This window comes from Stegodyphus dumicola, chromosome X1 (assembly GCF_044657685.1).
Source record: "Stegodyphus dumicola isolate Sdum_Otavi_A_Nest chromosome X1, ASM4465768v1".
Lineage (NCBI taxonomy): Eukaryota > Metazoa > Arthropoda > Arachnida > Araneae > Eresidae > Stegodyphus > Stegodyphus dumicola.
The window spans coordinates 35,681,997-35,706,106 of record NC_140780.1 but is presented as its reverse complement, the minus strand read 5'-3'; the positions used below and the strand labels follow the sequence as shown (position 1 = coordinate 35,706,106).

The window sequence follows — 24,110 nt, the reverse complement described above, 5'->3', positions numbered from 1 at the left end:
GTTCATCAAAATAAAAATATATGTTGTAAAAGAGTTCTTGATGTGTTAAAATTTGAAAGTTCTTAAGAAACGATTCCGCGCGAATTGCGTCATGATATGGAACTTCATCGGATAATTGAATTCTAAACTGGAATATATATCCTGCACGCAACAATAGTGGTGACTGCTATGAACTGGAAAGTACACAAAGTCTTGAGAAGGGTTTAAATCCCTTTTTATTCAACTTTAGAAATTACAGATGCGTGCTCTTGACGCTCACAAATTACGCCGACCCGGCAGTAAAATAAAAATAAGAAACTAAAAATGAATAATAACAAGTGACTACCTACGAGGCTCTCTAAAACGTAACTAACCTAACCGCGTTCTAAGATACCGCTGATAATTCAGCAAACTTCTGAATATCACGTTGAAAGATTTAACTATCTGCCGAGGCAAGCACACAGGCCGAAACGCGCGGTTCTTCAATTTCTACCTAGCCACCTCCACGCTCGTGAAGCAAGAAAGCACACTTTCGAACTCGTTTCCCTTCTATTTAACTCAGAATACTTCCGCTGACTATTTTGAATACTTTGCGCGTTCTACTAAAATGTACATACTCTGTCATTGGCAATTCCAGGGGAAAGTAAGGCTTGACAGGAAAGATAGTTTAAACTTAAAATAAATGTTAGTTAAAATAAGTATAAACCCTACAGTTTAACAATTTTTAAAGCCGAAGTTGCGCATATCATCTCTCTAGTACTTTTGCAAATGGCAACAAAATCACATTTTAAGGTAAGAAAATACAGAATTATAATTTGAAATATAATTTTGCTTCTCCTTTCAACTCTAATATTTATATATCAGAGTAGAAAACATGTTGAATTCTGTGTTTTGGTCAACTTTTACACCTCAGAAACACGCAAAAGACTGAAAAAGGACTATTTAATAAGCAAATTACGGCATTGTGTAAAGTTGCTTAAATTAAGTATTCAGTAGATAACTGTAGAAACTAATAGATTTTATAACAGTAACTTTCGATAAAAGCTGTAGTAGTTGGAGAGTGCTTTTTTAAAAATGCATTTTTTTACCTTTTAATTATTTTAGACAACGATATAAATTGTTATATATATTTCTCAATTCCTTGAGTTTAAAAATTAAGAATAAAAATTTTAAATTCCTGAGTGTTGAAAGTTAGAACAATGCAATAATTATAAACATAAGAAATACACAAAATGATTCAAATTCAGTAGACTGGCTCACATTACTGAGGTAAGCTGCAATAGTTTATTGGTCGAATTCGTTAAACTGAACTGAGACTTAGAACCTTACAGTATGCATTCTAATTTTACAAAACTTTCGACCATTAAGGATAACTCAGCTCCTGGACTTTTAACCTGCGACTGGGTAGAGCCGCCTTAACATCAACGCTAATGGTTTCCTTTAAGTAATTTGAGTCATCTAGTTGGATGATAATAATGATTGATCTTTCTTGATTGAAAAGATAGTAACATTCACGATGAATTAGAGGCTGACATGATAATCCAACGTATGAAGCGTATTGTTTTAACAACATAGAACGATTAAAAGCTTATTTGCACGATTAAAAGTATTCCTTGCGGATAAAATCACGGAAACACATTTCAATAACTAATCTTATATTGCATGAATTTTCCAATTCCTAAGCATCTTAAAGTCTTAATAGATACTTCTCACGTTCTGATGCTTAATATTAATAGATTATATTAACGATAACACAAATTTTATAACTGATTCAAATGCTTTTAGTAATTAAGATTTAACTAGAGCAGAATTTATTGAATTTTCCATAATTAAGTCTTTGCAATTAAGTAATCAGATAAAGGTTTAACGATAAACATAACAGTGTGAAACTTGGAAATAATCAACAATAATTAATCGTAATTTTAACACTGAACCTTTAAGAATGAACATGTCGTTAAATTGTAAATCAGTAATTTTGTGAAACTAATGAGGAATTACTATTAACAGCATAATCAAATGAATTACAGGTATGCTTTGTATGAAATATCCTGAATTTTAAAACTTATTGTTTAGTCTTTGTACAAATACATTTTAGTTATACTAAAGTGCATCTTCAGAAAATGAAGAAGCGGATAACTTGATACGAATCGGAGGAAGTAGATGTCAAATAAGAGTTTAGGTAAAGCAAATCTCTTAAACTGCAAAATCTGTAATTGCATACATGAAACGTTTATAAAGAGATGATGATGTAATGTTGACTGTTTGCTGACAAATTACTCTTCCGTCTCCAAATGTCAATGCAATATCAGACAGAACGAAAATTTCTACGCAATATTCAAATAAATGTCATGTTATTATTTCTCACACACAAGGCACAAAAAAATGTAGTGGTATTTTTTATTCCTTAAAACTATGACTGCCTCAAATTTTCAGTTATGTCGAAATTTTACTGAGCTACGATTCGTTCAACAATAGCCTAAGGAAAATTATTAGTAGCCTCAATTTTCTTACTTGAGAACTGGAACTTCCCCTTAAATACAGTACCACTCTAATGAATTTTAGGATGAGAGTAAACATATTACTTTAATGTGTATATAAAACTAAACTAACTTTGAACCTTTAGAATCCCAATGTCATTAGATATTCTTGCTAATCCCCTAACTCAAGCATACCTGTTTCTTACACGTCCTACTTAACTTTCACAATGACACAGTCAAGGCCCATTTACACTAGCGGAACTTTGAGCCTAAGAAACGCAGGCGAATTTGAAGACTCGTTTGAGAGCTTTTAAACAGCAATTTTTTCGTATTATGAGGGAATATTTAACTCTTAAACTCTCGAATAATGTTATAAGTTAGGCTGTTTATTTAAATGTGTACATATTCAGTTTCAGTTTAAAAAAAAAAAAAAAAAAAAAAAAAAGAGTAACATTTTCGCCATTTAGTGAAGCTAGCAACTTCCGCGTACATTTCTTAGGCTCAGAGTTCCGCTAGTGTAAATGGGCCTTTATAGGTATAAATTCTCTATTTCATTGCATATTTTTGGCAATGAATGTTTTTCTGATATATGTACATTTGTGATTACTCTTTTTCTGAAGTGTTTATACACTTAGCTTCCCTACGTTTATATCTGCAACAACAAAAGTAAACTGACATATACTTTCAGCATTAGAAATATTTTATCAAAACCTCATAAATGTTTCTGAAATGATAGAAAAGTGGTAAACTTACACGTCGGTAAACCCTAGTACTGCGAAAACTCAAAGAAACCCAGACGGATGCCTCTAAGTGCTGTAAGAAAATAAAAATGTTTTAAAAACATTTCTGAATTATTCTCAAAGAGGTGAACATCAAAGGTGCATTCATAATTATTCAAAATTGCATTGAAATTTGTCAAATGCTTTTAAAAGGAAAACAAAATTAACCACTATTACTTTGTATTTTCACGATAGCAAATTATAAAAAATATAATACTGTACAACGAGTATGCAAGAAATATTGAAAGAGATTTCTTTTTTTTCGGGGGGGGGGAGGGAATTCCTCGAAAAGTCGAAATTCATTAGCTTAATTCTCAATTAAATTATCCAATTTCGATTTTTTGCAAATTTATTGCACTCGGAACACAATTTAATTTTAATTAAATTGCAATATAAAAATAAATTCTAAAAATGTACAATTTTAGAAGTTAATATTCTAAAGCCATTTAATCTGATCTATAATTATATATTAAGAAAAAAAATCTGCCACATATGATCGTTTAAAACGGAGAAGACCAAAATTCTTGTTCACAGCATTGCTTACGATTAAGTTTGAAGCGTAAATGTATTTACAGAGGACGTAAAAGAACCCTAAAAAGTGTATTAATGAAAGTTACATATAGCCTAATGAAAGCCATAAATCAAATCATATAAATAACGGCATTTAGAAACGAAAATCGCACACTGTGGTATATGTAAAATATAATATAAAAGACCGACTAGATTCTTATTGAGACAGATTTTATAAGAAATTCTTTTAGGGATTCGAAAGATAAAATAAGCAACAAAACCCAATAGAAATGCAGAAAGAAAACAGCCATCTATAACACTTCCGAAACAAACGAAAATTAAAATTAAATGATTGCTTTGGAATAAGAATTTGTTTACAAATTTTGAAGACTGAAATCAGCAAGGAAAAAATATTAGCGGGAGTCATTATATAGTTCCTTTTGAATGGAAATCAAGAATACCTTTCCCGAAACGTAGAAAAGACAGAAGCAGCGAAATTGTTCCGTAGAATAGAGATTTATCCTTTTACATACATACATACATACATACATACATACATATATACATGCATATACGTAACATCACACAGAAGGAGGAAGGAAAAACTAGTAATATCTGCGCTCAAGGTAAGATATTATCAATGCCTGTGTTAGTTTCTCAAATTTTGCAGAAATTCTGCACAATAGTAATTATCCGTTTCTCATGAGCTCGAATTTAACGCAGTTCATATATTCAGCCGAGCGGACTAATTCACATCCCCCAAGGCTTCGAAAAGCGACAGTGCTGCTCTCTATTGGTCTGTTAAGAAGCTAACCAGTGTAAGTCATTCAGCTTTTAAATTCTTTGTACTATTCCTAACATCCATTATACATGTTAAAAAGGCATTCTAAGTGAGTACAGTACCCGAAAGCACGAAAAAGAGCAAGCACAAAAATTGCAAATAAGGAAACGTTCGCAAGCCATGTAGCGAGAATTAACAATTCGGTACTTCGCCGGAACAACAGAACTTAACATCGATTGTCAGTATTTGCCTATCAGCGGTAAAGCCAATTTGCATACTTTAAGTACAGCGTGGAATACGAGTGATTTTCAGTTTCACATTAAAGCCGCACATAACGCTGTTTCATCCACGCAACCGAAAGAATAAATTAAAATTTGGCTGCGAATCATAATTTAATTGCAAATTGTGTCTGCTTTTCACACCAAATAGAATTATATATCGTTAAGGCAATGGCACCTCATCACCGGAACAAAAGAGACGCCACGAGACAAATGAGGTTTATTAAAATTGTATTAACTTCCGACAAATGATGTCAATATATACAGAAGGAAGGGTATTTCTTCCCTCTCGTTTCTAATAATTTTTCTTTTCCCATTACGTCATATTACGATCTTAGGAGTACTTCTGATTCTTCCAACGTAATATCTCTCACCTAGAGGGAAAGAAATTTACTCAGTCAATTTATATGCATAATCGTATTTGTAAAATCGTCTGTCATCACTAGTGCCACCAGATGAGAATTAATTATAAAACAGGGCTAGAAAAAAATTCTCAGAGGGTTTTAATTGTAAACACTTCATTTCAGAGCTGCTGTTTTAAAGACATTTATAGCGTTTTCATTAATATCTAATGCATATGTAATTTACTAAAAAATATCTCTTCCATGACTTAATTTCTGAAGGTTACATATTTAAGTTTCACATTTAACCAATTAATAAAAAGAAAACTTTATTGTGAAATTCTTTGATATGGTGAATTAAATTTTAAGTATTTTCTCATAAACAACGTTACTAAATGGCGAGTAAAATTGTTAGCTTTAAATAATATAGCACGTAAACACATATATGCAATAAATATTATACGCTTAGTTCAGCTTTTAGATAAGTATTAAAATTTGAGTGTTCATGCTATATATGTTTGTCATGCCACTTGGCGCTAATTTCATTTTAGAGTACTGAATTTCATTTCGGCACCTAAATGTTTTGTCTGCATTATTTCAAATCTGATTATAGAAAGGACGGATGACAGAGGAGAAATATTACATGACCTAGCCAAACACGTAAGCTCTTTTGTACACAATCTCATATTAAACGTTATATTTTTGAAGTTATGTTAGTAGAATGGGAAGAGATATGCCACCATACAGCTACACACGGACATAGCGTGTAACGTTTATTGTAGCCTTAAGATGAGTCTCAAAGCGTCAGTTTAAAACGCAGGCTAAGCTGTAATTTAAATGATTGCTAAATGGGTTTCAATTTTACTTTAAACGAGGTCTTTTCCTGGTACTAAGAAAGGACACAGAGACGTGAAAATGTATTCATCCGGTACTTGGTCTGAGGCTTTTCAAATAACGCATTCATAAAAGGCACAGTTTTACAGTAATAATCTAATTAATAATCCAATTAAACTACACTGTTTAACAACAAAATTAATGAAAAGTACAATTTAGAAAAACTTTTAGTCGAATGAGAAAGTAAGCTGAATCAAACACTTGGCAAATATTTGAAATGAAAGTCTAAATAAGAAATTGAATTTGCGGTACTCTCATTGGTCAAAAATTGAAAGAATGAAGTTCAAAGTATTTGCTCGCAAAAATGTAATATTCCTTTTAAAATTTTAATAAAGTTTGTATAAAAAATGGTTTTATCTAGTACAAAATTTCTCATTACCTCGTACATGTATTTCGTACAGACACTCACAATCTATACCAATCATAAGAGTTCCAAAAACGATGAAAATAAAGAATGTACTGATTTCTATTATTAAAGCCTTATTTTTAAATAATTAATAATTATCACCACTTTAACAGATACAGGAGAAATCAAACTCAGGATGTTTCATTGCATGGTTTCTTTGGTAATACAGTAGATAATAATTATTACAGACTTGTCTAGCCTAAGATAATCTTGACATTCTGCTTATTATGAATATATTACTTAAATTATGCTGTAAACTTTTAATGCTAATTCTGTAAGCAGCTGCGTCCATAGGATTTCATTTTCATTATCTATCAGAAAATTTAGTGAAATGCTAATGTACAGAATGTTCTGCTTCCTTACCTCGTGCCTTCGTAGTGCAATTGAAAGCATATATGGCTAGCATGTGGGAGGTTCTGCGTTCAAGTTTCGAAGAGGGCATTGCTGATTTTTCATGGTTTCTGCTCCGAAATATGTCAGTGACTCAGAACACTAATACTTGAGATAAACTTGATTAAAAGTATTTAAAGATTTTACATAATTAATAGCATAAATAGCAAACATAAGGACCAAATCAGAAATAAAGCACTTTATAGAAATTCCTAATTGAAAATGAACCGCAATAAATTCGAGGGATATTTTCAGTAAGCTCTGCGAGGATTGCTATTGAAAATAAAAATGAAGAAATCTGCTTAAATATGTAAAAATAATAGATACATACTAATATTATTTCTACAGGTGATTGCATTTACAATTAAAATACTAGTCATATTGTATCATCAATTGTTGTTCATACGTCTTCGTCACAGAAGCTTACCGCTTGACTAACAAGTCAATCCATCACATAGCTTGAACAAAAGCATTAGTCACCGCACATTTTTTTTCAGGTACCTTTTTCATCATTGGCATTCTATAGTCTTTCTTAAAATATTACATACAAAACAGTCATCTATGGAAATTCTTTCCTATTCGTAACAAAATCTGAAATGAATTTCGGCTTCCAGAAATCTGACAATAAAAATAAATCTCGTTGGTGGTAAAACTTCTAGCGCATTAGGCATCTTTATACGCAAGTAATCCTCCCCTCCCCAAGAAAAAAGGGCGGATGTAATGAAGAAGCTCTTGAACAACAGATGTCATTACAAAATTAGTAAATTTATCTATCCGTTGGTTATACATTATAACTTTTACCTTTGTTCACAGTTCACTTTCTAGCTCTTTAGATTAAAATTAATCAAAAAGCTCGTACGTAATAAAAATCATCATGTATGAAAATCTTCATTGATGCGAATCTTGTGTTGTATAATACAATAAGAAATGACAGGTTTATAAAAGAAAGTTATATAAGTACACTCTTAGACTAAAAAAAAAGACACACCATGAAGGAATTATCCGAATCGGACGAAAATCGGTAGAAGTGATGTACATGTACAGAAAAACAAATGACTACAGTTTGAGAAAAATTGGATAATTTATTGAAGTGATAGAGCTTCACAAAGTGAAAAAGTCAGTAACGCGTTTGTCCACCTCTGGCCTTTTTGCAAGCAGTTATTTGGCTTGACATCGATTGATAGAGGTTGCGGATGTCCTCCTGAGGGATATCGTGCCAAATTCTGTCCAACTGGCGCATTAGATCGTCAACATCCCGAGCTGGTTGGAGGGTCCTGCCCATAATGCTCCAAACGTGCTCAATAGGAGAGAGATCCGGCGACCTTGCTGGCCAAGGTAATTTTCGGCAAGCATTAAGGCAAGTACAAGGGGTGATCAAATGAAAAGGTACGAAACAACGTAGAAACGTAACAGTTAAATATTTGCATATTCCGCCGTGGGAGAACGTAGCGATACATCTAGGGATGCGATTGGAGTGTCTGACTGGGATCGAAGCATGTGTGGGCGCCTGCATGCACAGGAGAGAGCAGAGGCTCTTATCAAAAGCGGCGTCCAAATGATGCGGCAGTCCGTATGAAGACAGGATGGCGTTCACACTGCAAAATTCGACGACAGAGGAGGAGCGAGGTGATATCCGATTTCTGACAGCGAAAGGTGAGAAACCGGCAGCTATTCATCGCCGGATGGTGACAATTTACGGGTAGAAATGTGTCTCTGACAAGTCTGTCAGAAAATGGAGTGCCCGTTTTCGTGCAGGCCGTAACAGGGTGGGTGATGACCCGAGATTAGGCCAGGCAAACACTGTCATCACGAGCGATCTCATCGACAAGGTGAACGACCTAGTGAGAAGTGATCGGCGTGTCACATTGCGAATGTTGGCGGTGAAGTTGGATGTCAGCTATGGAACCATGTGGACAAATGCTTACGACAGGTTGCGATATCGGAAGGTGTGTGAGGCTTGGGTTCCGAAGAAGCTGACGGACCAGCAAAAGGAACTGCGTATGGGACAACAAAAGGAACTGCAACATCTGTTTCCCTAAAAAGTTCAAAGCCATGCCGTCAGCAGGCAAGGTGTTGCTCACCGTCTTTTTTGACGTTCAAGGTCCGCTACTTGTGGAATTCCTCGAGCACAGAAAAACCATTAATTCCGATGTGTACTGTGAGACACTCCGACGCCTACGCAGGTCCATCAAGAACAAAAGACCGGGGTTGCTCACTAAGTGTGTGGTTCTGCTCCATGATAACGCGGGTCCACGCGTCTTCAGAGTCACACACATGGAACTGGCCAAGTGGGAGACGTTGGACCATCTGCTCTACAGTCCGGACATGTCGCTCTGCGATTTCCATTTGTTTGCTCCACTGAAGAAACACCTGAAAGGGAAGCGCTTCAAATCCGAAGACGTACTTAAGGACGCTGTAAAGGACTGGGTGTCGTCACGGCGACAGAAATTCTGGGAACAAGGAATCCTGAGGCTTGTTTATCAGTGGGATCTTTGTGCTCAGGCCTATGGTGTATATTTTGAATAAAGTCTACATTTGTACCCACCGTGTCGTTTCGTACCTTTTTCATTTGATCACCCCTTGTAAAAGAAACATGTGCAGTGTGGGGGGCGGGCATTATCTTGCTGAAATGTAAGCCCCGGGTGGCGTGACATGAAGGGCAAAACAACGGGCCTTAGAACTTCGTCGAAGTACCGCTGTGCTGTAAGGTTGCGACGGATGACAACCAAAGGGCTATCAAATTAAATGGCACCCCTGGCCATCACTAATGGTTGTCATCCCGTCTGCCGGAAGGCAATCAGTTTGGTATCACACCGTTGCCCGAGGCGTCTCCAGACTCTGGTATCACACCGCTGGTCATCGGGGCTCAGTTCAAAGCGGGACTCATCACTAAAGACTATTCTACTCCAGTCAGTGACATTCCAGTGCGTATGAGCCCGACACTACTGCAAACGGGCTTGACGTTGTACAGAGGTCAATGGTAGTCAGCGCAAGGGGCGCCGTGACCTCATCCCCCTTTCTATGAGACGTCTATGAATGTTCCTTGTGGTCACTGAAGTACAAGTTGTACGTACAATCGATGATAATGATGCATCTGAGGCTGTAAGTGCCGCTCTGACGATTGCTCGGTCTTCAAGTTCTCTCGTTTCTCTAGGGCTTCCGCTTCCTTCTTGACGCTGTGTGCGGCCATGGTCCACCCACTCCTCCCGTGGCATCGCTCCTGCTCAAATGTCGAGCTATTCGCCGATAAGACCAACCGGCTTCTTTGAACCCAACTACATGACCTCTTTCAAATTCTGACATCTGCGCATATCGTTCGCGCACCTGTATGCAAGGCATAGTTACTGTCTGCAGAGTACACGGAATGAAATTCGGGAAGAATTTATGACCTGGAATCGTTAATTTCTGCACTTAAATATCCTGCCAGTTGCGCAATAGCGACAACCTTTCATTCATTGGCAGCCAAAATGTAAAATTTTGCATTATCCGTCGAAACCTGTATGCATATCAATTTGTTTCCAATTTGCCATATCTTCTTGTTGCGTCGTAGTGCGTCGCTTTTCTTCTTCTTCTTTTTTTTTTTTTTTTTTTTTTTTGTCTAAGAGTGTATATGGTTGTTATAATAGATGGTGTGATGCGGTGCTAAATGTAAAAATGAAATAGAATTAGTGAATTACTTGAGCACCAAAAATAGCCACTTGGCTTTTTTTTTTTTTTTTTTTTGAATTAAAGGATTAGCAAATGTAAATCAAATGAATTACCTACTTAGTAAATCGCGTTGTGTAGCAATAACCCATAAATACTTACTAACGTGCAGCTCAAAATGTGTGATCTAGAAATCTAGAAGGAAATATGAAAGCAAAGTACTTACCCCAAAGTATGACAATTGTATGTTACCAAATCAGTTATATTTTATTCTTCATCTTTGATATTGAAATAAGCATTAATATAAATAAAATTATCAACCAGACAGAAGAATAAATTTGAACATCAAGCACGAGTGATGAGCATCACCAGAATTCACGTTGCACTTAGAATAAAGTCAATCTTTCTCCATCAGCTCGAAACAAAGTCTTGGTGTAAAAGGAAAAATCAAATTTTAATGGCAGTCATTAAGCGTACTTGATTAATTATGCTATTTCTGCTTTTTCTTCTTTAAATCAGGAAGTTTCAGATCTCACAAAAACGTGCGCGCTAAGGAAGGAAGAAGCTGAACAAAATTTATTTTCTGCAACAATGTACAGGAAACAGGAGTAATTATTTTCTTGAATTTTCATGTAAAAATCTCACTAAAAGAATTTTCATGTATAGCAGACAGCATCGAAGGAACAGCAAAGAGAAGCAGGAAATGGCACATCGCATCGGCCAGGGAGAGGATAGACCGAAGCCCGTCCTACCCCCTCGAACGCCAGCAGCAGAAGAGCGAGAAACCGGTTGTTGCAATCTTTTTCGAGTTGTACTTGATCGGTTGCGGTTAGCACACCTGACGCTGAATAATGTGGAGGCTTGCCTGCACAATGGTACACTTAAAGCTGTTCACCATTAAAACAGATGCTTATCAATATAAAATGCGAGACTTCGGCAGATTCGAAAACAAAGAGCAAGCAGCCTTAACGGTATGCGAAAACATACGCAAACAATGAGCACAAAGATAACCTGCGAAATCTCGAAATTTCAAAAAAGAATAATAATGTATCCAAAAGGAAATATCGGAATTTTAAGAGAAATTTAAATGAGGTGTTCAAGTACGAGCAGCAAACAATAAAACGTTCTTTACAGACATACGTAATTATGGTGTTTAGAGTGTACAAATTAAAGATTTGACAACTGGAAACTTGTCATTTGGTCATAAATTGTCCTTTTGCTCTTCTTCTGTAAAAAGTATTTACTACGAAGTCATCTGACAAAAGCATCTCTTCATGACTCTTGCTTCCATAAAAGTTATTTATTGGCTTTTGGTGGAGACGGACTGTATATCATGTATACATCCCGAAGTCTATAGTCACTTTGAAGAGTCATACATGCTGAGACACAGTTGAACATTCTTTAGAGCAACGTATAAGGAATTTTCGCCTTCCCGAATGAATCACTTTAGGTGTAACTGGTGACCTATTCTTCGAAAAATCTAGAATGTGAATCTGGAAAGGGAAAGAGTTGGAATTTTCATGTTTCCAACTCCAAAAGCTAAACAGAATCAAAAAGTGGGGGCCTACTAAAACGAGTCAAACGATAATTCGTCACCACCTAGATTTTTTGAGACCGGATTTCTTCCCTCTCTAGTCGCCCTTTCAGTGGGGGTGAATATAAAGAACTTTTGTCGTCGCTTTGTAGGTATAAATGGTAGCATGTCCAGATGGCAATCGAAAGATCTGAAGCTAAAATCCCACTGAGACCATGCCTTTCAAGTTTAAAGTTTAGAAAAAAAATAGCTCTACTAAGGTATGCATATTCCTGATGCATCTTTTAGACGAACAGCATCCGTTTTTTTCTGTTTAGCTAAGTACACCTCGTAATGGTCTATTTCTTACAGGGATTGCGTGAAACAACTACTTCGGTTGCCTAAGTCACCAGATTTTAACAATTATAATCTTCCGTAGCAAGGTTACTACACTACAAGGTTTACGCTTCTGTTATGCCATTGACTTCTAGTCTTCTCAAAAGTATTCTCCTACTATAAGTAAATGATATCAGCGTTGGGAAAAGTCTAATCTTGTTTCTTCACTGTCCTAACGCCGTAGGACATATTCTTAGCCGCAAGCGAAGGCATGTTTTCTTTTATCCTTGCTATTTTCAGGATTGGAAAGAGATTTTATTACCAAGCATTGAACATACCCTTTATCTTGTCATAATATTTCTATTTACCAAGCCAATCTTAAATTGCTGAAGTTCAGAATGATTCTTACATGTAACATTCTTACATGGAAATATTGAAACCTCACATACAATTACATATTAAAAAGTTAGTAATTAAATATTCTAATTATCTAGTCTACTGCACATTAAGAAAATGTGATCGCTCTAGACAAAACATTCTTCAGTACATGATTCTCCCGAATTAAGTTATTCTTTACAAGTCTGTAAGCCACCTTCCATTGAATTAGACAGTCGCTTTGAATTACTCTCAAGTTTCCATATGTCTACTACACCTTACGACGAAGTAAACAGAAATGTCTTATAATTATCATTGCACCTAATTTAGAACTAATGCAGTTAGATTAACACTCTCTTAGCACAAAAATAGCTGATAATCAAGCCTGTCTATTCTCCAACTTCACTTAATCAAACTTGAGCATTTACTCTGGAATAAACTCAAACATAGGCTTAATTCCTAAATTTAGAATAAAGAGTTTAACGAAGTAAGCAACAAAACTGATGGATATTGTAGAGGTTATAGCTCTTGAAAGTTATCACTCTCTAGGAGATGTACAAATAGTAAGAAAACAGTAAAATTCCTCAGTTATTACTTGGTGTAACAGCAAAGTTAGATATTTTTTTCTTCCAATGGCAGATTGTACACAGTTACATTGTGACACAGTCCATTAATCTATACAATGGCCAGATGTGGTGGTCTCTTTATTATGGAGACATCTAATAGGTGGACCCCCATCGCCTCCTATGAAGGGACGGACAGGGAAAGGGAAAAATGGACGGAGCACCAGAACTTCGTCAGCGACTTTTACAGGTGTTGCTCCGCCGCACTACTGTACCCCGCTGGGCATTTGGTTGGCCCGCATCGGATGCTAGTCTACCAAGACATTTACATAGTAATTTTACATTAATACTAGACTTACGTATTGAATATACAATTACAAAGACACAGTATACAATTATTACAAAGAAACTAACCTATTAACAAAAGTTGGATTAAGGCAGATTAACATGACATAATTACTTTGAACATACATCATACAAACTTTCATTGTACATCGAACATTGTACATTGTACTACATACAAACAATATATTTACATTAGTATATCTAATTACATCGAATTACAATAAACATCTTTTTAAGGAACTAATCGGGAAAGAATTTTTTTGTGTATCTCATTGTACTTAGTCATATTCCTAAGGCGAATTATGTTATTAATACATTTCCTTTCATCTTTTAACTTTTTACACACAATTGTATCAACACTGAGGTCTTACATTATTATTTTTGTAAATTAATGTATCATAATCGCAGAAAATATACATTAGAAATCACATAATACTTACATTTATACTAATATATCTAATAGAGTCGTATATTATTTTTTAGAACCATGCCTTCTCCAGGATTCGAACGCAGGCTCTTCGGTATCGCAGTCAGGCTTCCTAACCACTATACCGTCTGGGCGGCGCAAAGTTACATATCGATATCTGAGTTCAGATTTAGGTAAACTTTTATAGGTAAACATGTGATTCCATAAAACTGAAATTTAGCGGCTGAAGAACGCATTTCTTAGCAACTAGAATTACAACTTTCCATTAGTAAGGTATTCCAGTTAAGCTAATAAGCGAAACTGTCGTGTTCTTTATTCTCAAATTTTTGCCAATGTGACTTCTTAAAACATTTAATTCAAAATATTATTGCAGTTTTTAGGACTTATATCAAGACATCTAAATATCTGCTTTGTAATAAGAATGAAGGTAAAGCATTGTAAGATTCTAATATGTATACTTTTAAGTTACAGTTAAAGTTAAAGAATCTTAAGAACTGGCAAGCGAATAATCGCTTGAGTTTGTTAGACAGAAAATAAAACTTGGGGAGGGTTAAATACCCTTTATTATTCCAAATTAATTTCACAGATTTCTTTCTTGGAGTTTTACAATAAAACCTCCATTAGGGCTTGAACTCAAGAAACTTAAGAAATTAAACTTAAGTAATCTTAACTAAAACGATATAGCCGAAGATTCTAACAGATATTCTAGCAGAGTTGGTCCCTTAAGGCTAAATAACGGCAAAGCTATCAAGGGCCTAAAGTACAGTCGAGGGTAATAATAGCTTAAGAGAGAGTAGCCTAAAAGGGAGAACGCGCGCTAGTCAGAATCATTGGCTCTCTCTATAAGGAAATCAGTAGAACTTCTCCTCATTTGCATCCAACCGCAATTCTTAAACAACGTTCTGACCATAAGTTGTAAGCTTCAAATTAAGAAGCGATAGGAAACTAACTTTAACTCAAAATTTAACTGTTAGATAAATTAACATAATCCTTACAGCATTTATTATTATCAAATTCATTCATTTGTGATTTGTGTTTAACTTGATTTTTTACCTTGCCTTGGCTAGTCAGAAACCAAATGGTGCAGTCTAAACATTGGGACTTAAACTTGTGTTCAAATCCTGGCAAATGGGCGGCTGGCTGCATGGGTGATTTCGTGGTTTTCCGCGTGTGTAACGTAGATACGAGCTAGCTTCCTTTAAAGAATCCTCCAAGAAGACAACCCTTCCCTCTGGGGGGGGCAGATAGCCCTCGCGTGTTTTGCCGTAATCAAACAAATCATTTAGCCTTAAATTTTCTCTAAGGTCTTAATCTTCCTGTTTTATTTTCTCTTGCTCTTAACTGACTTTCAGACTCTTGCTCTTAACTGGAAAGTTTAGATTTTTTCAGCTTTATGCAAGTATTTTGAATTGCTTAATGTGGCTGCTGCTTTTCTACATGAATTTTACTTATGATAAAAAATTTCACGACTACTGATGAAAACTTTACTATACGTATGTATATTTTCCTGCCTATTTTCTCTTTTCAAAAGGTGTATGGTTGTTAATCTGATTTGATGCATTTAGATCAGTATATAAATTTATAAATATTGTAGTGTAACGGACTGATTTCCTAGTATTCATAACATTTCTCCACGAAGGCATCTCACCTTAGGTAGGAAATTCTCACTTTATGTTTTTTATAATCCAGTAGTAAAATTCTCCATGATTTATTAATCTAACACCTGAAAAAAATTTTTATCAAAATGCTTAGTTGAACGCTTTTCTCAAAGATGAAAAGAATCAAATTGGTTGAAAGTTCGTAGAATTTGTTTACTCCTTCTTCCCTTCGTTCAATAAATCGAAAGAGAAAAAAGTTGCATTTAAGATATAAAGATATTCATATCACGTTGTGAATATTTAAAAAAATAAAATAGATTATTAACATCAGAGGAATGTGATGAAAATTATTTTATCTATATTGCTTCTCTAAGTGAAATTGTTAAATTTTCATCTCTTGTATAAAGACGCATATCATTTGAGAAACACTTCTTGTTACCCAGGGCAACAAACTGAAACGGTTATCTTATACTGAAACAGTATAAGATTCAAATTAGTTGTTCTTTCTTTCCTATTATCTTACAAAATGAAGAAATAACCTAATTTTTATACTGTTAAACTCGATGAATTTCTAAAAAATTATTACTGTTCAATGTTTAATACGTTGTAATATCAGCCTAGGAAAGTATGAATGTTTTCTTGAATGTTATAAATTTTTATTATGTTACTCGAATAGAAATGTTGGTTAAAGTCTCTTAAAAATGTTTACCTGCTTCGTACTGAAATAAACACCAGGCAAGAGGTAGTATTACTGCTTCAACTTCAAACAGTTTCGTATCATCTCTTATTTTTATAGGATGCTCAATCAACGATAAAGTTTAATAAAATTATACATATTTAATGTGATACAAAAAGTCAAAACGAAGGATTTGATGGGGAAAATTCAAAAATAAGGGGCATGTGAAATGATAAGGAAGATGTGAAGATTCCACTGCTACATTTTCATCACTTTTAAGCAAGACCGAAACCTTGAGTGAAGCAATTTGCTTCTCTTTCAGTCAGTAAAGTATCACCTTTTGGTTGGGCTCTCTTTTTGACAGATTTTTGATGTGCAGATTCCATTTCTAGCGAACATTCTCGCATAAATTTATCTTTTCAAAGTTTGGGGAAGTAGGAGAATAAAAATAAGTATATTCCTTTCCGCAGTGAAGACATTTTATTCATTTTAATATACTTAAGAGGAAATATAGCTGAGAAAGAATTTGCATTACATTTTTATAAACAAAGATTTAAATTGGACTTTTGTCAGCATGAGTACATATAGCGTAACTTAATTTTTATTCCTGTCTTTCAACTAATAACCTTATTTTTCAGAGAATTTAGCTCTTCTTGTTACAAAATAGATGAACAATTTGACTGATTTAATTATAATAATATTATTAAGAAGAGATTATAATTTAAATCCGCCACAAGGGAACTAAAAAAATTTCTTTCTGGTTTTAATAATGGAAATTACAGTAAATTCAAAGTTAAAAGGCTTATAATTATTTCAAAGTAAAATAGGGATAGATCAAATGTAATCATAGCTTTACTTAGAATGTAGAATTAAATATTTTCCCAAACGATTGTGGGATTCAGAATCAGACGCATAAGGGCTAAAGATTCCAGAGGACATTCTAACATGAGGCGTATGTTAGAAAAAAGGAAACTCAGAAGTCTTCTGTTGCTCAACATTGTTGGTCCGAAAATCACACTTTCAATTTTTCTGCTGCCAAAATTATTCAAAAAAATCTTCCATTGGAGAACTGGATTTCATAGAGGCATTTCACATTCAAAAAAATCTTTCTGTTCTAGTTAACGATCCTAATTCCAATCTATCTTTGCCTTCGGCCTTTAAAGAAATTATGTTTTAGTTCTGGTTTCATCAACAGATGGCGCCACTTGCTTATTCTTGTCCAGACTTTCTTATCTAATCATTATTTCCTATCTTGTTCATTTGCGGTTTTACAGTTGAGGATGGTGGTTCGGTAAAACCATCGAAACTAGTCCTGTGAAAATTTAGAAAATAAAACTCTGATTTTTGTTGTTTGACTTCTGAATTAGTATTCCAGAGGATATTAAATATTTTGTATTGCAGTTCAATAGAATTATCTGACTTAAAGCACACACAACAATTTTACTTTGCAAAGCTCTTCGTTTTGATTGTAATTTAATCCCGCATCTGCATATCTTATTTTTGTAGTATCTTGAAAAAATGAAATGTGAATATTTCAATTAAAAGATTACGAGAGTTTTATCAAGTCCATTCTATATCTTAGCATTCCTAGAAAGCGTAAATATAATATTAACTGTACGCAGTTTTATTATATGCATTGTTAAATGACAGAGACTTTATTTAAATTTTTTATTCTACACATTAAGGTGTCGAAATATTACTTAATTGGAAACTTAGGTTTACTGTGATATGAAATATAATAAGTACCTTCCAAAGACAAGTACTAACTTAATAAAACTAATTATTTAAACTAATTTACATCATATAGATGTTTGTTTAATCAGAAACTAAACACCGAACTTCACATCTACTAGATGAGAGTGACAGATAAAGATTTTCAAAATCTCTTCCAACTTCATTATAAATGAAAAGCAAATTACAGTTGAAATTTGCTTAATTTTAAATTTCTAGTAGGAACATATCGCCTGGCATCTTTTATTTGAGGTAATTAATAATTTATTCCAAAATATTTGGATCAATGAACTGAGTTTTGAATATACAGAATTCTTATTGTTGTAAATATCGTCAGACTCAATGTTCCGAATCAAGTGCGAATTATTTACCTCTTTTTTGCCAACTGCACCGATTTCAATGTGTATCTAACCTAATTAGAAGCATTTACTAAGAAAATATAAATATTTCTAATCAGCAACTTATATTTCTTTGTTGACTACTTTTAGTACTTTTACCTGTTATATAAAGCTATATGTTAAGTGCCGTTTAGTTATCACCTAACAGATAATGTAACTTAATAATCAAAACTTTTTTTAAACTATGGTATTTAATTAACAGGAACTTAATAGTTATTGCTTCTCACTGACAGAACTCTCAATATAAAATTTCTAGTTCAACAAAATCAAACGTTTTTTTAATAGAGTGCCTAGAACTGCTTTACATCGCTTTATCAGCTCATTACTTAAAAATTCGAAAACGACCACTTACAGTCTTCAAACAAAATTCCAAATTACGAATGGCCATTTTTAATCAGCAGCGAGAGTGAGGAATAAAAATATTCATAATTCCTTTCAATACAAGTAATTTCAAATAACCATCAGTTACAGTCAATGCGAAATAGTTAAATCCATATCTAATCTCTTCTATGCATTAGGTAATTCTGAAATAAGCTCTCTTTTGCTCGAAATCGGAAGAGTATGATGATTAGTAGAGTAGAAGTTTAAAATATCTTGTTAAGAATTTATAATTAATTCTTACATGCTATACTAGTTTTTTAAAGTGTATCGTTTCTACAGGGATAAGCTATTTTAACAATTTCCTAGCTCTAAATTGAAACAGTAAAGGAACAAGGGCTTAATTACTAAGTTTCCTAATAACTACATTTTAAGTCATTCAAATGAATTAGTTCCAAACACGATGATTTCCATTTCCTAGAGTTTCTTATTGTCTATTTTTTTCCGATTCAGGTACATTCTAAATATTTTTGATTTATGAAACTCACTTCCAAACTGTTAATGTTCGAATGTAGTTAAGGCTAGAGTACATGGAAAAGTATAACACTAAACGTACTGGAAACTGAAGCATATCAAAAATGCAGTTTTGTACGTTTTCTATTAGCATTAACATAAGTTAATGTTTCTCTATTTCGCATAACACGGAGAAAGATATACTTCATCATAAATTTTGTAGCTCTGAAATTTATACACAATGCTTTTGTAAAAGCATTGTGTATAAATGATATTGAGTATGGATTTTGTAAAAGAATTGAGTATGGATTTTGTAAAAGAATTGAGTATGGATTTTGTAAAAGAATTGAGTATGGATTTTGTAAAAGAATTGAGTATGGATTTTGTAAAATTGTTGAGTATGGATTTTGTACATGACTGTTCTTCATTATATATCATGTATAGATTGAAATCTCATTATAACATTTAAGGGCGTCACACTAAATAGATTGTATATGACTAATAGATACACTAAACAGACACTTACAAAAGATACTAGACAGGATTTAACTAGACTGACACTAAATAGATTATATATGATGTTTATAATAATAGATTATAAATTACATACATTAAAAGTATTTAATTTATAAGGGCAGAAATTTTCGTTGGAATCAAAGCGTCAGTCAAAAATAAGGAAAGGCATTTATGCAGTCAGAAGTTTCCCAGACAAATCTTTTTTCAGTGCATGAAAATGGCAAGGTATTTCTTCACAAATCCCTCTATAAAAACAATTTAAAATCTTATATGCATTTCGATTGTAAGACTATATAATGATTTGAAGATTTTATTTTACACTTTTCAAGCTGCCCACAAAAAGATCTCATTTAGTATTAAATAGAGTCAACATTTCCTTTTCTTCTATTCGACGATATTATTAACAACTTACAAATTATATCATATCGCCGGGAAACTTTAACTTGCTCTACGACGTCGCAGAGCTCGGCTAGACGTGAGAAAATTGACAGCCAAGATGAAGAATTACTTTACATTGGCGAAAGTTACGATGAAATCTTTTTGCTCCACTGATGTCGGAAAATGGAGCGATTTTATCGAATAGATATGAAAGCGACGCAATGGGAAGTGCAATAACAGCTCACCATTTTTTGATTGAAGAATAAAGCGCGAAAAAAATCACTTTTGGGTAGAAGGCAATAGTTTATTAAAAGATATTAAATGAAACATGAAAATGACACTGTTATTTTATCACACTGGAAAACTTGTCACACTTTCCTGATGCACAAAAATGGTTTTAGATTTCATGAACCTTGATTGGTTTTTACAATTATATAATGAGTGCAATGTTTAGTAAAATCCAACAGAATCTGAATCTTAACATTACTAAGTTACTTTTAGTTAAAAATTAGGTTAAAATTTACTAATTTACTACGTTAAAAGTTACTACTTTAAAACATTATATATATCATGAGCTCATGTTTCAGATCATAAGACGTCATACGTAGGTTCCTTAAAAATAATTAAAAATTATTTTACACAGATTGCAACAACTGATATGTTTAAGTTAAAGTGTTCTGACACAAATAGCTTTCGCTTTGACTTTGTCTACTAGGAATTATTTTACTTTATTGAAATTCAACGGCATATTTGCTGAATTTTGAAATATTTTTAACAGCAGTGTTTCAAGATTATTTATAATTAAAAATCTTATCACATCAATATTTTAAGGAAATCAGAGCAATTTATGCGTTGGTTTGGTTTATTTAATTATGGCAAAGCACACTAGGGCTATCTGCCTAAGGAAAGAGATGCCTTCGTGGAGGACTTTCTAAGGGAAACTGGCTCGTATACACGTTACACATGGGGAAAACCACGAAAACGCCCATGCAGTTCGCGGTATTCGAACCTCGGACCAAACTATCGTGTTCAGCGACTTTACCGCTCGGCAGGTGGTGGGCCATTTATGCGATGGCTTTTAAGTTAAAAGATACTTAGGATGAAAAAATTTATCGCAAACTAAAACATTCTCGATACGATTTTTGTGTAAAAGCTAAACGTTTTTTATAATAAGATAGAAGTTTATTTGGGGTGAATATCATTAAACCCGGAAAATGAAAATAACAGCCTAGAAACGAGTTTTTATATTTTACAAACTATCCTACCTATAATATTGTTTTTATAAAGAGTATTTTATAAATTTTTTTAAAGTTTTATTAATGTACTCAAGTATATTCCAAACTGATATTAATGCAGCATCATAATTCAATACAAGAACAGGTCTATACATATCACTACAGAAATCATAAGGAACAAAATATATACCTTAATATAGCGATACTAGATACTTTATAAATGTTTTTCAAATACTTTATAAATTTAATACTTTATAAAGAAGTCATGCAGCTCACCTGTTTAACTCGAATCGCACCCAGGATGAAACTCCCAACATTCAGCGGTCTTAACAACGCGATAGACCGAGGGAGATTTAGGTTAAAATTTATTAATTTCCTTTATAAATTTAATATTTTATTAAACTTAATACTTTATAAATGTTTTTCAAAACCTTAAACTTGCTGTTTAACTTTCAGCTGACATATCTGATGATTTTATATACATGTTTACGTGTTTTGGCTCTAAAGTGAAATTATTACTATGTAAAATCATTATCTTCTAATGCAGTGATATTGTGTAGGATTAGTTTTACACTGCTTGGGGAAATTAGATAGTTATATATTGTTTTTCCCAATAAATGATGTGAGAAATTAAAACTGGTAACGATAAGCTAATAATAAGCTAATTGCAGTTCTTAGATACAATTTCATATTTTTTAAGTTCATTTTTTGCTGAAAGGTGTACTTCATTTATGACAGAATGAAATCTTTAATTCAGTGAAAAATATTTCTTTATTTTCCTTAGTTTGAAATTTTCAGGGAATCAAGAATTGTATTGTCATCATTTCATCAGGTACAACTAAAGGAGTCATTGAAAATTTATGAACTTGGAAAGAGTTTTCATTTTCCATCAAACTTTTAGAGCCTTTAATATTTGCATTTGCGTTCTTGAAGAGTTATTTGAATGAAAAATATTTGGTTCTCAAAGGTATTAGTTGTTATTTTAATCAAATGAATATTACTGTTAACTACCTGTTTAACACTGATTAAGAATCATTGAGACTTTGCTAAATGTCTCTTATAAATATCAGATATATTGCCGTAGCAATGCAAGTATTTCTTTCAAGTTATTTTTAGATTATATTTCCAATAAATACATACCGCTAATAATACAAAAAGCTTCCCTTTATTCTGATTTATCACTCATTTATGTTCATTCAGATGTAAAAACAACAATATTTCTATAACAATCTTAATATACTTTATATTTTATGTATGAAAATTATTATTATCTTTTTATTTTATTGCCTTTATTACTATAATTCTACTTTGCAATCGAGTATTATTTTTGTCTGCTAAAGTTAGGCAAGCATTCACTCCTGCGTACGAGATGCAATCACAGTGAGAAAATTGAATGACTGGGAAAATAAAACTCTAACTTTTGTTTTTACACCTATTTATAATCTCTCACGAATTAAGTAAGTTTTAATTATATGGCACAGGGATCCTACTTGAAATTCTGAAGTAAAATATCAGAAAAGTAAACTTTCCCGATTAAAAGAGAAATACATCTAAACTAAGATTTGCAGAATAATATCCGTACAAAATCAAGTACATAAATTTCATAAATTATGGCTTAAATATTACTGGATTTTTAAAAATATATCTAAGCTACTAATCTTGTGAAAAGAAAGAATCATCGCTAAGTGTGAGAAAATATTACCTAATATCAATAATGCTAAAATCAAGTATGTTATTAAAAGCTTAAGATGAGAAATAAATCTTTTCTATGTAAGAAGCACAATTCAGCTACTAACTTAAAACCGAACTTTGTTAATTCAATCCATTTCACTCGAACTTAGTTAATTCCATTTCGAACTTAGTTAATTCCATCAATTAAAACACTACTTAGTTAATTCAATCCATTTCTCACACGGTACATGACTGAGTAACCAACGCCGGTGCGTATAGAGAGTCGAATGCAATGAAAATTTGTAATCAAGTAATTGTTTAATCTCCCTCGGTCTACCGCGGGGTTAAGACCGCTGAATGTTGGGAGTTTTATCCTGGGTGCGATCCGAGTTAAACAGGTGGGCTGAATGATTTTTTTCCGAGGTTTGTGAATACAAATCAGTTTTCCTTAGAAAGCCCTCCTAGAAGGCTTTCCTCCGTTTAGGCAGATAGCTTTCGCGTGGTTTGCCGTATTCAAATAGTCTAAATAGCCCCTTTTAATTTTCAGATTAGGAACTATACTTTGTGGTAAATATGTTATTTTCGCATAGCTTTTGAAAGCGTATGCGAAATGTAATTAGTTGATCATTTATAATTACTCTCTATAGCAAGCTTCTATGTGTAGATTTTTAAATGTTCGTGTTAATTACTTATCAGATTAGAAGAAAAGAATTAACTAAAAATTGAGTCCCCTCTTTTTTTAATGCATATTATACTTCATTCCTTTTCTGTCAAAAAAATTGTCATGTTTTGTCATTTAGAGGTTTACTTCGAAGTTAATCTTGAGTAGTTTTTGACACATGAACGTAGCTAAAACTTATCCCAGATTAAACTATTTAAATTAGTCGCTTCACATAGCGTATATGAAGCTTATATTCATAGCTATTCCTTCTTCATAGCGAATATGAAAAACAGGAAAGGATGTTTGTAATAATAAGTCATTAAATAAGTTACAGGAAAATAACCAGAATTCCTTTCTTCGGCATCACATCAACAAG

The 24,110-nt window shown here is 33.3% G+C and overlaps 1 protein-coding gene across 3 annotated transcripts in view; it reads right to left on the bottom strand.

The window, feature by feature from the left end:
- LOC118184298 (protein O-mannosyl-transferase TMTC2-like) overlaps window positions 1–24,110 on the bottom strand; it is a 797,990-nt gene that overhangs the window by 772,732 nt on the left and 1,148 nt on the right. For 2 of the 3 annotated variants that reach the window (XM_085807157.1, XM_085807158.1), the window contains exon 2: window positions 3,210–3,269. The exons of the other annotated variant lie outside the window; for it this stretch is intronic. The gene's annotated coding sequence lies outside the window, so the exon portion shown is untranslated. The remainder of the gene's footprint in view (window positions 1–3,209; window positions 3,270–24,110) is intronic. 3 annotated transcript variants of the gene reach the window in all.